This window comes from Pyxicephalus adspersus, chromosome 4 (assembly GCF_032062135.1).
Source record: "Pyxicephalus adspersus chromosome 4, UCB_Pads_2.0, whole genome shotgun sequence".
NCBI lineage: Eukaryota > Metazoa > Chordata > Amphibia > Anura > Pyxicephalidae > Pyxicephalus > Pyxicephalus adspersus.
The window spans coordinates 81,051,873-81,066,754 of NC_092861.1; the positions used below are offsets into that span (position 1 = coordinate 81,051,873).

At 36.0% G+C, this 14,882-nt stretch overlaps 1 long non-coding RNA gene across 1 annotated transcript in view; it reads left to right on the forward strand.

The window, feature by feature from the left end:
* Window positions 1-2,673: 2,673 nt before the first annotated feature.
* Window positions 2,674-14,882, forward strand: part of LOC140330076 (uncharacterized) — a 30,448-nt gene continuing 18,239 nt past the window's right edge. The window contains exon 1 of the long non-coding RNA XR_011920606.1: window positions 2,674-2,753. This is a non-coding gene — a long non-coding RNA (uncharacterized lncRNA). The remainder of the gene's footprint in view (window positions 2,754-14,882) is intronic.

Here is a 14,882-nt window from a genome sequence, read left to right on the forward strand (position 1 = left end):
TACATTCTGGTTACAGATTGCCTATTGAATATCTGTGCATTATGCCAAACTGTAACATGCTGTAAATTATTTGTCCTTATTTCTCTCTATTTACATAATGTACAGTGTTACAGTACTGTCTGCCATGTTTTTTGTTCAGCTGTTTGATATTCTCTACCTCTGCCGGATTAAGTACTGTGAATGTCTGTTCTGCTGGTTGCTAATAAAAAAGCTCAGGGAGCACTGTATACTGTATAATATATTAAATTATGATTCAGAAGCTACACTACACTAGGTGACACTCAGAGAACCCGTACCGGAGAATTGCAAGTAGATAGCTTTTGCATTTGGGAATTTAATTGCATTAAAATAAAAACAACAAAAAAAGCATATCTCCTGGTACTCTGCACCCTTGCATTGCATTTACCTATCCCCCATTACCTCTACCTCTGTACCTTGCTGTACACCTTACTCTGAAACTTCTCTGCATCCCAGCACCCCTGATATTGCACCCCAACACTTCATCTCCACACCTTAAACACAGAAACTTTCTGCCAGTTGGAAACTTCACCACTGCTTCTCTTCTGTCAATGCTCCCTCTACCTTTACAGGGGCATGCAGAGACAAGGCTAAACTTTACCTCATTCTCTAAGATAAAGAAAAATTCCCTTGAGAGTTGATAATTGCATCATCTAGTGCAGTGTTTCTCAACCAGGGTTCTGTGAAACCGTGGGGCTCCTCCAGAAGTTGCTAGGGGTTCCATGAGCAATGAGCAGTTTGTGCCTCTCAGGTCAGATTAAATGACACCAATGATCTTTTTGGCTTTCTATAAGGGTGACATTCTTCCCACTGGCCATCAATGTAAGAGGCATTCTTCCCAATGATCACCACGCTGATATACTGTAAGCTGTGAATATAGTATTAATAGCACGGGTATTTCAACGGTTCCCCTATGTTTAAAAGGTCCAAAAAGCCTGATCTAGTGGATAAATTGGATATTCTCCCTTCTTTCCTACCATTTCCTGATCTTCAGGCCAACTTGATTGGCTGTGTTGGGATTACGTAACTCCACCACAGGCACACGGGAGTTCATCCATTCCTGACACGTACATAGGAAGCCAGAATTGATAGCTGGCTGATCGCTTATTTTTAAGTGTAACTTTAGTTCCATTTTAAAATTACCAACTTTGATATAAAGACTTAGCTTTATTAAACACTTGTAGATATACAAAATGGAATGTCTTACTAAACATTTAAAAAATCAGTAATACTTTCCTAACACTCAGAAAATTGGCTTTGAGTGAGGGCTTACTTATCTTCATGCATCTCTTTACAAATATGGGCTATATTGGTCCTCAATAATGAAAATTGCCAGGCTTTCATATTACGGTGTCCTTGGGTGGGAGGCCCTAATGATAGTGGATAGGGTGCCTGTTGCTGTAAAGAAATCATTTTACTAACTTTAGGGAAAGAAGATTCTTACATGACAACTAAAAGGGTAACTTGGGGGTAATTTCTGACCACATGTCCAGAATTGCTGAATCTAAATGGTTGCTGAAGTTGGTATATCTAATAATGATAGGCTGCTAGAATTTGGCTAGTGTGACAGAAATATGTTTTCATCAGACTTTCATAATCAGAAATGTATTGATACTAATTCTATTAATTTGTATTGAGGTCTACATCTGTCACCTATTCAAGTGAACTGCAAAGCCTTTGAATATACTATTATCACCATATTTGCTGATCAGATCACAGGAACTTTTGGGAATATCACAGCCTAAAAATCCTTCACATAAAATGCTTTAGTTATGCCTGGAATCTTGTTTAAGGTGGTAAAAAACTAAAATTAGGTTTAAAAGTGGCCCGGGCCTTAGTTTTTAAACTACACCATTATACAGTCATAAGGCCTGGGTGGCTAGAAAAGGAGGGGGTCAACAGGGTCTTTATTACTTTTACTGAATTGGAAACAGTATGTATATGTGTACTTTTGACTTCATTTTGAATTTACTAGTTTTCAAACTTGTTTTAGATCATAGACTCAAAATGTATTGAAGCCAGTGACAGCCACACAACCATCATTTTCAGAAGTAGATCAGCTACAACAGCCTGAAATTTCATGAATACCTTGTACAATATGGCAATCCTTTAGCAAGGTTTACTAAAACATAACAACACAAACTATGTAATTGCTGTCATGTCTTATGATCGAGGAAACAAATTTTGCAATTTTTTTTTTTTGCAAAGTTTTATGCTTGGTTTTACCAATTAAATTATTTAAATGGCATTGTAGTTGATTATAGTATTAGTATTTGTATTCATTTTTTTTCTGCTGGGTTTATGAGATACGTAAGTCAAGTCTTATTTTGTTTTTTATCCTGCCTTATCTGTTTAAATAGGTTAGCTCAGTAGCCCACAATCCTAAATCCTAAAACAATAGCACACTACACTAGTTGTCCTTAGAATATTAAAACTATTTCATAGATATTTAGTGCTATTAAGTATACACAGTCATATAGTCTTCAGAAATATAATTCAAAAATTCAAAGAGAACACAGTGAAATGTTGTTAAGAAAAGGTTGTCATGTAATTAGTTAGGGATCATTCACCATGATCTTATGAGTTTATATAAATTGCTTGACTGAAATAGCACTGGAATTTGCAGATTCTAACTGTATCATAAAACTGTTTTGCAGACAGGAAACAATGAATGATGTCTTTGTTTCCAGGATGCTACACAAAAGCCTTTGAAGGTAGAAATGGAAAAATTAAAGGTGAGTTCTTAACAAATTATATAGAGAATTTGAGATCATAGGTAAGCATGATGAAAAATATATTCATCAAAATAATAGAAAGTATCTTTTTATAACAAAAATTAAATTGGAATCATAAATGAAAATGAGGTCTATTAATATCAAAATTGAATACTGTTATATGTTTAAAAAGTATATGCCATTTATATTGTTTTTCACATTTTCTACAGCCATAATATTATTTATTTACCTTTTTTCTCCTGGAGAGTGGAAATAGTGGTGGACATGTTGGGGTGTGGTGTGCCACTGCACAAGAGCCCCAGACCCTCCACAGGCCACAGAGGTCAATTCGGCAGTGGTGGGGAGAGGGTGGAAATCAAGTTAATTCTGCACAGGGGCCCACTGTTGGCTATATCCACCAGTGCCTAGAGGTTGTGTAGTAATGTATGCCCTGTTCTAAAGACAGAACTGAAAATACTCTATTCATAATGGAGTAGGGTTGCCAGTCTAGGACAGGACCTTTCCTTCTATTCATAATTTTGGGAGTGGTGTTCTTCGGTTTATAAAGAGGAACTAGGGCTGCTTGATCTAGCATTGCAGACAGCACAGCACAGGATCGTGCAAGCTTACTGGTTTTCTAGCAAGACGTGGAGTTTTTGCACCTATAGAATTAATGTAGCAACACACTTTTGATGGTATTTTATCAGACCAAAAATGCAGATAAGAAACCCTATTGTAACAGTTTACATACTCTTTAAAGAGAACCTGTGCTTTTACCATATTGAGTATAAAATAGATTCAATTTCCAAGTTTACAGGGAAGCCTTTAGGTGGCCATTAGCTATCTTCCCTACCATTAGGCTCTTAGAGGTCTTTGTTAGACTTGCTGGGTTGACATCTACTATAGCTCCAATCCATTTTTAGCTCCATTGTTTAGGTCTGGTATAAGAGCTCATTCACATCAGTGCATTAGGGTAATGCACAGTAAAGTATGTGATATAATTGCCCGATCCCGAAATTGTCAGTGTATTTCTAGCAGAATACTGAAGATAACTCCAGCTAAGCAGTCTAAGAGTGATTGGCAATTATGGCCATTTTTGGACAGTCTGATTTTTCATGCTTTAAAAGCCAGGCATGTCAAGCTATACCCTCATATTGACAAAACATGTAAGTTTGAGATGTCTTTGAAAAAAAAAGATTTTTTGTTTTTGCAGTGGGACAACACCAATAAGGTTTTTTAAATGTGACTATAAAGGCGAATCAAAACCAAAAATGAGACAATTAGGTTGAAATAACTTATGATTCCTCAGATAAAACTATTTGTCAGTATAGATTTGCCCTGGTTGAACTAATTCAGATGATACAAAGATAAGAATTTTATACATTTGATATACATTTGATATTCATGTGTACTGAGCATTATTATGAGAATAAATTAATCCCCAAAAGAAGGTATGGTCTTATTACCAAAATTACTGATCAAAAAGTAAACATGTAGATATTAAAAAGTATTAATGCAAAATGCATTAAAAGAAATAAAAAACATCTTAAAATGAGTATCTCATAAGGAATTATGCAAATACGAAATAGGTTGGAGTTGTGGAAATAATATAAAAATCTTTGATAGTAAGGCATATTGCCAAATTAATTATTTATCTTTTTACAATACTATTTGCATACCTTCTTAGAGTATACGTACCTATTTGTTATTTGCATAATTTCTTTCTTTTTTAAGACTGGATGATGTGAAAGTCTGATGAAGCAGATTCTTCCACGAAACACATCACTTAACAGGCTACGCAAATGCTGGCCTAACTCCTTATCTATTCTGAGATGAATGAAGTGTTATTTGTTTAAGATGTTTTACTGGGCATCCTCAGTCAGATGGCCAGCATTATTGCACCCATTTTCTTTAAGCCCAGGTCAATGTGGATGATTGAGTGAGTGGACAGCGAAAGGAGAAGTACAGAAGTACAGTAACAGGCTCATATCTCTGTCAATAAACTTTCTCTTTAAATAAGCATGCTTCTCATTGGCTCCTGGTATTGCTTCTTCATCTCACACTTCATCCCGTCTTTGCAAAGTCTGCAGGATTTCAATACTAGATCAAATATAGGTACTTACACTGCTTAAACTAGCACTGGCTAGTACACATGAATCTAAAGCTTTACCTGCCATATACCCATATGTATCAGTTCATAAAATATTCAATGTAAACTAAGGTTCTGTAAACAAAGCATTGGCAAAGGGGTATCATGTATTCTCTCTCAGCTCCACCTGTGGCCAGGAGTGTAAAATGTGGAGGACGCATATTAAAATTATCTGACTGCATTAAAATACATGAAAATGAGCAATTTAAAATTATTATAATGCAGCAGTTTTGGGAACATTAATATTAGCAAACATGCACTAAACATATTGTGATATTTGGGTTCACTTACACTTTATTCAGAAAATAAATGCATATTTTTAAAAGAAAATATATTCAATATATACAAAAAGACTTTTTTTATTACTGTAATAAATACACAATCCAATGTAAGTTTTAGCCAGAGGTTCGGTAGTGAAAAGAAATGAATCGCTAAAGGTGTACTTTAGCTGATCAAGGCATATTCAAATAAGGTAATTATACTACTGAAATAGGCCAGTGGTAAAATGTCCTGCTGTGAGTTGGCTGCTTACATTTGCCAAGCTAACATTTGTAGAATTACAAAAGCAGGTGGTCCGTAATTGTGCAGCATTTAAAGTATGACCCTTTTATTTTTAACAAATAATTTTGGGTTACTATCAGATATGCAATGTTCTTTACATCAAAATAAAACAACATAAATTGGTAGCGGCCGCAAAATTCAAAAGACATATATAATTCTGATAAATCAATAAAGAATTTAACATTGCCACATTTATCACCATCCAAATCTTCAACTCTACCCCTAAGTGAATTAAAAATTCACACACCTTTGATATTATCCCTTTACCTGCATAGAAATGTATGCATCTTTCAAGTAAGATATCACCCCCTAAATAAAGGTAAAGTCAAAAGTTAAAGCATGGAAGAGAGGACACTGAGCATGGTCATTTAATTTTATTTCACCACTGCTGCACTACTCTGCATTGGAGGGTTACTCATATTATCCACATTTGTTATGGGGGAGAGTAGGGTATTATAGTGGTTGCAGATAGGCCCCCTGAACAAGGGATCCTGGAGCAGAGCAGGAGTCAGGGTTTTGCCCATAATTTGTATATAATATATTATTTACAAATATTTAAATATACCAGATGTACAAATGTACAAAATTTTTATAATGGAAAATGATTATCACAATATTATAAATATATGTGCATAAGTGTACTGTCCCATTTCGTTTGAATATGTATAATATTTTTTAGCTCACGAGAAAGTCACTTCTCTTAGAAGAACCAATCAGAATTAACAGTTGTCCAAAAATAGGGGTCTATTTATAAATTGTTCACCCATCAGTTCAGCTATGATTTTGACATTTGTTTTGTTCAGATTTGTTCAAATCCCAATTTACTGAATGGGGAATAAAAGGCATCCGAATGAAAATATGGCAGAATGAAATCGGAGTTGATGGATGAAAACTTTTTAATCACATACTCGCACTCACTTACTGGCCATTTTATTAGGTACCTAGTTATCTGCTTGTTAACACAAATATCCAATCAGCCAATCACATGGGAGCAGCTCAATGCATTTAGGCATGCAGACATTGTGATGGCAACCTGCTTGTTAGTGCTGCAAGTCGTGCCGGCGCCGCTGCTCCTAATTGCAGGCACGGGCGCCGGGTCCTATCCTTCAGGTAACCCCACTACCTGTGTTCCATGCCAGAGTTTCCTTCCTGCTGGAGACTTGCTGTGGTGTTTGAGCTGGCGTGGGTGTGTCTCTCTTAATCTATGAGGTAACACATACACGCCCTCTGTTTTCTACAGCCTATGGCTGGTTTTCTGCAAGTATTTAAAGGCACCTCCTACTACAGGAAGTTGCCTGAGCAATCTCAAGGTTTTACCCTGTGTAACTCCCAGTGCTAAGGTGTTTTCTCTGTTTGCTTTACTGTGTACCCGACCTTGTTTCTTACCCTTGGACTTTGCCTGTTTGCCGCCTGACCCTGACTTCGGATTACATTTTTGGACCTTTGCCTGATTGCCACCTGACCCTGACCTCGGATCTTGTTTCTGTACTTTGTCTGATTGCCATCACCTTCTTGGCCATGCAAGCCCCTCGGTGCTTGCACCGGGTATCCTGACTCCTGTAGTCAGCTGCCACTGGCCTGGGGATTGCTCTGGAGTGGCACCTGGCAGCTACCCTGCAGCCCAAGCCTATCCTCACCATCAGAGGCTCTAGTGAAGACCTGGTAGCGGCTTAGTTACGCCCCTCTGGAGCATACCCAGTCAGTGGCACAGTGAGTCCACACCCGCTTGCATAACACTGCTGTCTTGTTGATGCCAGAAATCAGAGGAAAATGAGCAGGCTGGCTTAGGCTGAATAATAGTTAACAGTATCTCAATCTTCTGTTACCACTAAGGTATGCAGAAGAGCATCAATGCACAAAATGTCAAACACTGAAGAGTTTAGGCTACAGCAGTACTGCTGGTAAAAAGCAACTTATGTATCCACATTATCCCCCCTCCTATTGTGTGGTACCACCTCCCAGATTGTAAGCTCTTCAGGGGAGGGTCCTCTCCTCCTTCCTGGTCACTGTCTGTATCTGTCTGTCATTTGCAATCCCTATATAATATACAGCCTTGCATAATATGTTGGCGCTATATAAATCCTGTTTATTATTATTATTAATAATAATAATAATAATATTCACATGACGTTGTTCAGTCTAGCTTTCCACTGGCTAACTACTTGATTTTAATAGGTTGCCTCTCCCTTCATAGCAAAAGCATACACACATATCATTGGCCAAGCCAATGTAACAATGAACACAGACTTTTAAGTTCTTCAAGTGGAACTAAACTGAAAACAAAAAAATGACACGCCATCATCCTGGAATTCCTCTTTGACGCTGCCATCTTGGGTCTTCTCTTACGTCTTCTTGGCACATCCTTTATGTCTACCCTTTTATGTAAAGTGAAAATGTTGAGTTTAGATCCACTTTAAGTTTTTTAATCCCAAACCTGTCTGTTCTTTAAAAGAAGCATTTGCTATATTTAGAAAATGCTGTCATCCAATTAGTACTTAGACTGTGAGACTGGTTAAGCATTCTCTAACTGCAAAAATGCTGTTTTGCTTGTAAAGTTTTAATGAATACATATCAATGTATGCAGCCATGTTTATGGTGCAATTATCTTTTCCATTTGCTGTGATAATTTCACTTTCATCTTGACACTTTAGGTGTTACAACTGTCAATGTTTTTTTACCCTCTCTGTTTACAAAACTTTTAAACTTCTTTTGAACTACAAAATAATTTCACATCATTATTTTTCTGGTTTTATAAAGTGGAAAGGTAAATGTTTTTAACATATATTTGATGTACATCTACAAGTTGTGCGATTTGATACTAACAATGCACAAATTCCAGATGTAATACACATACAGGAAATAGATAAGAGAGCAGTGTTACCAGTATAGTACTTATGCAGTTTCACATAATGGATACATGTTATATCATTTAGGGCTGTGTCACACTTTTGCTCTTTAGAATGCATGCCCTTTTACATACAGAACATTTTATGTTCTCAAACATTTTTTCACATTTTATTATTGACTTACATTTATTTTTTGTGTTTGTTTTTGCATGGTGCAATTCAAATGCATCAACAATATAAAAGGACAAACCAATCCTTGAAGTAGGAAAGGACTAAAAAAACTATGCTTAGTTATGAATATGATGTTAATAAATGTGTAATTATTTCTATGTTCTTGAAGACCCTAAGGGCCTGTATTGATAGGCCTTGATGGGTAAATGCAGTTTGGTTTATATTTGATATTAGTGAGATGGCTCTGAGATCATTTGAAATTCTTCATTTCCTATAAACATATATGGGAAAAAAGCAGTCCTAAAGCAAAAAACAAAAAAAACAAAACACAGACACTGACATATACAATAGATTTTCCCTAAAAGTATTCAGCATGAAGCTGTAATTGTGATTTGTAATGGCTGTGGTTATTGGGGACAGCTAAATAATGGCAAGGGATATCTTGCAACTGAAGAGCCCAAGATATATAAGAACTCAACATGTCATTCAACAGCTTGTCAACAGCTACTCAATACAAGATCTCTATTAAAATGGAACTAAATGCTAAAAATTGCAACCAGGCGAGTGCTTTATTGCAGAAGGGACAGGTGATGTAATTTCCGAAATAAAATAACCTCACCTGCCTGATTGCAATTTTTTAAATACACTCAGCTGTTCCATCCTAGTGACCTTCATCTTCTTCTGCTCCTCTTCCAGATTTTTCAGTCTTCAGCCATCTTGATCACACAGGCCGGGCTGACGTAACTACAATGCATGCATGTTAATGAGTTCATTCAATACAGGCAGCCCTGCGATTAAGATCGGGAAGGTAAGTATGGGTTATTGCAGAAGGGATATCACTTGTCTCTTCTGCAATAACATACATTTTTGAAGCATGTTTTTATTAAAGGGTAGGTTAGTGAGAAAAGATCCAACCAAGAACACTTTGTAGTTGGTGTCACACAATTAAAAAAATATCATCCTGAAAATAGGCTATTTATACATCTGTGTTTGTGCTGGAAACGTGTATTACTTACCTATATGTATACTTAGGTACAAATTTAGATTATATAGGTTTACTCCCCTTGATTGCTGTGGGTTTCTGAATTTTGCTATTTGCCTTTTAAAAGAGAGATTTACTGTTCCATATAATTGTATTTACTTCTTTATTTCCTCCACTCTGGATGTAAATCGAAGGAAATAGTTTGTTCACAAAGCCTAACCCTGTCTGACAGGATGGAAGAAATCAACACATATCACTCAGGCTATAACCAAGTGCAACATGGGTAATGGCATGCAATTAGACATTATTATTGGTGTTTTTAGGTGGCACAGGAGCACTCTGCAGGGGTTTTGTATGTATTTGTTTAATTGATGGTGCTGCTTCCTGAGCTAACAATGAAATTCAGTTTCGCTAATGAAATGGGACACAAAACCCTTGTTTAAAAGAATAAATAGGAAGTGTATTCTCACAGTCTTTTATTTAAATGTTACTTTCATTCCCACATTTCTATATGGAGAAATAAAGCAGGTAAAGTCATTAGAATGAACTGGAAATCTGATGATGTGGAACAAATTACATCATGGCTAATTAAACTGCATGGTATCATAAACAGCTGAAAAAAACAAGTACAATGTGTATATGCTTATCCCACAAGTATATAAACAGAACACACATGTAAAGTATTGTCTAGTGAGCTGCATAAAATGTAGCTAGAATCATATCAACTCTACTGCATACCAGTATAATAGGTTGCACACTGTAAAGTGTATCTGTGGGCTAAATGAAAGTAATAGACTGTCACCTGCACTGAATAGCAGCCACCTCCAGATGCTTGATATGCTTTGATTTTTTGTGCAATGGGTATCCATGCCAATACCAACTGGGCACCAATATTTGTAAAGTCAGAGTACCCTACACAGGTACATAGTTTGACTGAGAAGGGACACATGCTCATTGAGTTCAATGAAAGGGAAAAATAAAAAATAAATAAAATATACATATTCCGGAAAACCTGCATATCTTAGACAGAAACCTAAGACAAAAGAACCATACATTAAATGAAGGTTGAGGTTTTACTAAAAGTCTTTAAATCAAACAGAATTGACCATCATAGTTCATAGATAACACTGCCCATTGATTCACATTACATTGATTGGGAAGGTGGATAGTGCTTTACCCTAAAAACATTGGAAGAAAGCCAGCATACCATTTCCAATTCTTATTTTTTTAATGTTTACAGAATTCAATTCTCATTAAGGTCAAACTTCATTGAAGATAAGTCTACCATCCTTATTATTGTCATTGCCCATTTTTATATGGCTCCGAGGGCATCATTGGAAATACATAGGTTCTTTAAAACTATCTTTTGGCAAAAAATATTTTTTCCTTACTTCAGCCTACCACCCTTCTAAAACCATCTCACAGGGGTAAGGCTTTTCTTACCAAATAAAACCAGGTCCACCTGAATCCACCATCTAGTTATTTTGCCAGTGTTGGTTCCTGGAGAATGTAGTTCCAGTGGTGCAAATTCACTGGTGCTAATTGGTTCTTGATAGCCCCCTTTCATGACATCTGCCTCTTCTGGATGTATAGGCCCCATGAACCTAGACCACCAATATATGTCATGCAGGCAGTGATATGCACTCCTAAAGAATGACCTTAGACTCCAACATCCCCCCGGAAGCTAAAAGACCTTGGCATTGAGGCAACTTTAAAGAAATAAAGAATATATAAAATAAAGAATATAAAAATAGGGTTGCCCTTAAATTTAAAAGATGTGTGTCTAGGCATGATGCATGGGTGGTCAGGAAAAAGGAGGGAGGGTTCTGTACAATGCATCAAAAACCAAAAGTAGGTAATGGCATATATTTTCATGCATTTCTTTTCCACTGAATAAAATGAGCACTGTGCAATGTGAATGTGTTTTTAATGTCTCTTTAAGTGTATTTTTCACTCTAAACCTTAACAGATGAAGAGCAAAATGTATGTATCCAAAACACCATACCCAATGTCAAGAACATATAAAAGCGTATATAGATAAACTATGCTTTGCTTTATAGCACCTCTGGTATATCCTTTATTTGCAGATGTAATATACCTGCTGGCATCTCAGTAAAATCTGTTAGCAAGTTTCCATGGTAGCACGCAGCATGTTAACCATTAATTAAAATGTGTGATTTGTGATGAAAAGCTTACTTAGTGAAAGTTTTATTCATACATATTTTTTGTAAACCAATACTACAATATATAATTTGATTTCTTTAATTTGGGATAGAGTTATATTGAATTGGCTAGGGTTTGGCTAGGGTTATAATGAGTTATGGAGTTTTAGCTAGAGATATAATTTAGTCAAAATTTCTGCAGTTTTCCATTGCAGACATTTGCACACCCACTTGTATTGGAAAGATTTTTGCAGAACCATCATGAGTTCATTCTCATAAAAAAGAAAAACCTGCATTCATATCATATAGGTAATATAAACAAAAAAAAAAACCTCAGAATATCTAAACTGAATGTGGGCCTGCTAAAAGGTGATCTTTTATTAGTGTACATGCACAATTCACTTTTCCTATTTTATGGTTTTTTTTAAGATTTTTCAGCTAAATCAATAACACACTACAAGCATGATAATGTGACAGCAATTCATTTGCAGTTTATGTACATTATTAATTTAAGATGTTCCGTGGAAGCAGATGGTCCATACCTGACACTAACACCTTTTGATCTATTCACCATCCTTCCTATTAGATGACTGTTGTATCCTGGCAAGTATACCATATGTCATTTTCCTAGAGCAACACTTATTTTGGAAATACAAATTAAACATATAGACCATGAGTCAAATTGTAGTGCACTGTAAACTATAAAACATTAAAGCAATTTAAAGCTAAATAAGAAAAAGCAGGAGATGACCTGGCTCCTGCAGGCATGCCCCTTTGCCTATGCATGCATGACCCTCACATACCGAAGTTAATGTGTCTTCCTTTAATACCACTGGTCAATAAACATTTTCTTTCCAAACATATTAAAGTCATTTTAGGTTTTGTTTGATGCACAGATTACAAACATGGTATTGGTTTTGCTAGATTGGCCCTAGGTTTTGAAATAATGACCTCAATATTAACCTCATTGAAAACTAATGAATCAAGAAAATTAAGAAAAACTAAACAAAATATGCCTATGAATACAAAACTAAATTTTTGAAATAATGTCAATATATTCTATTATATCTATCTATATATTATATTCAGTATATTTGCAGAATTAATCACAAAGAAGTTATTGAAACACTCTGTTTGTATGATTTCCTTTTATGCTGATGATCAGAACAATCACGTTGAAGGGTCCAGCAGTAGTCTGCCATCATGTGTCTATCCCATCTGCCCTGATACCTTTCTTCCATCACCTTTATATCTTATCTTATCTGATATTGCCAAGGCTTTCTGGAAATTTTTGCAAATGGCAATGGAGATAATGTACCTTTACGCTCATAGTAGCACCCAAATTATTAAAGTTTAGGAACAAGTTTTGTACCAGTTCTTCATAATTTTGTGCTTTATGGTTACCCAAGAAGTTCTTGACAACCATGACATAGCTGTGCCAGGCAGCAGCTTTAGTATCAGTCATGTAACTTGTAAAATTTGAATCATTTATCAGTTTCAGAATCTGGGGTCCATCAAAGATTCCTGCTTTTAATTTTTCAGTACTCCATGCAGGGAAGAATCTACAAATATATTTAAAGCAATCACTGTCCTTGTTCAGAGCTCTAACAAGTTGCTTCATTAATCCCAACTTTATGTGTAGTGGAGGGAGAATTATTTTTTCTTTGTAAACCATTGGTTCATTAATGATGTTCACTGCACCTTTTTTCGAGTTTTCCCTTGGAGGCCATGTCACTTTTTTTCTGTGATCCTGCTTTGCTCTACTATCCCACAGGCAGATGAAACATTGGTACTTTGTGTATTCACTTTGCTGTCCAAGTAGGAAGTTCACCATTTTTAAATCAACACATATGGACCATTGGTGTTCATGATAGCAAAGCCTTTGTATCACCATTTGGATATTTTCATATTCTATTTTAAGTTTTGTTGAGTGACCAATTGGAATTGATGCATAGCAGTTGCCATTATGCAGTAAAACAGATTTCAAACTTCGAGTGGAACTGTCTATGAAAATCTGCCAATCTTCTGCTCAGTATTCTGGTACTCCCATATGGGCTAGTAGTCCAGGGATGTTACAACAGTACACAAAGTCTCCATCTTCACTGAAATATAGTAGGAGTGTCACCTCTCTTGTCCTATTAACCGTTATTTTAACTTCCCGTCTCAGACAGTTCTTTTCTTTTAGCCTGGATGCTAAAAGTTCAGATGCTTGTTTTGACAGACTTAGGTCACATATTAAATCATTGAGCTCTTCTTGGGAGAACTGCTGTATATCCTCCATGTCGGATACAGGAATATCAGGGAGTGTACTAAACACTGGTATGGGAACATCAGCACCATGTGTCAAAGGTCGTCTTGCTGATTCCAAACCAGGGTACCCCCACTTGTTTTTCCTGTAACAATTGAAACCTTTTACATTCACCACACAAAAGTAACAATCATTATGATGATTTTTGGGCTCTCGCCATACCATGGGTACACCAAATTTCATACTTTTCAGTTTTCCATTTTCCAGTTTTGCATAATTTATGGGGAGCCAAAAACTTATCTTGGTCCCCCAGTTTATTACCAAAATATGCAAGATATGCTTGTTTCACAACATCTGTAATGTTTCTTCTCTGTTTTTGTTGAGAATATTCACCACAAATGTAGCAAAATACATTAGGGTCATTTAAACAACTTCTTCTTGAAGGACTCATATTTCTGTAAAAAAAAGAATATGTATGAATAAAAAGGAGGCAAATGAAAGTTTAGTGAAAATAATGCTACATTTATTATATAAAATGCAAAACATCAGTGTAAATAAAGATTGATATTAATATACTGTGTTAACATTTGTTGTTGGTAAAATTGTCTATTCGGATTCTTGTATCACAAAAACTAGAGCCAATTCAATAAAACTGGTGTCATTTCTGGATTCAGCAGACCTGAAATACACTAAATATATTTAGTGCTGGCTCAGGGGTTAGCACTCTGGCCTTTGCAGCACTAGGTCCTAGGTTCAAATCCCAGCCAGGACACTATCTGCATGGAGTTTGCAGGTTCTCCCCATGTCTGTGTGGGTTTCCTCCCAAAAACATGTAGTTAGGTTAATTAGCTTCCCCCTAAATTGATCTTAGACTACATTAATAACATATGACTATAGTAGGGACATTAGATTGTGAGCTTCTTTGAGGGACAGTTAGTGACATGACTATGGACTTTGTACAGTGCTGTGTAATATGATGGCGCTATATAAATACTGTGTAATAATAATAATACTGTGTAATAAAATCCTTA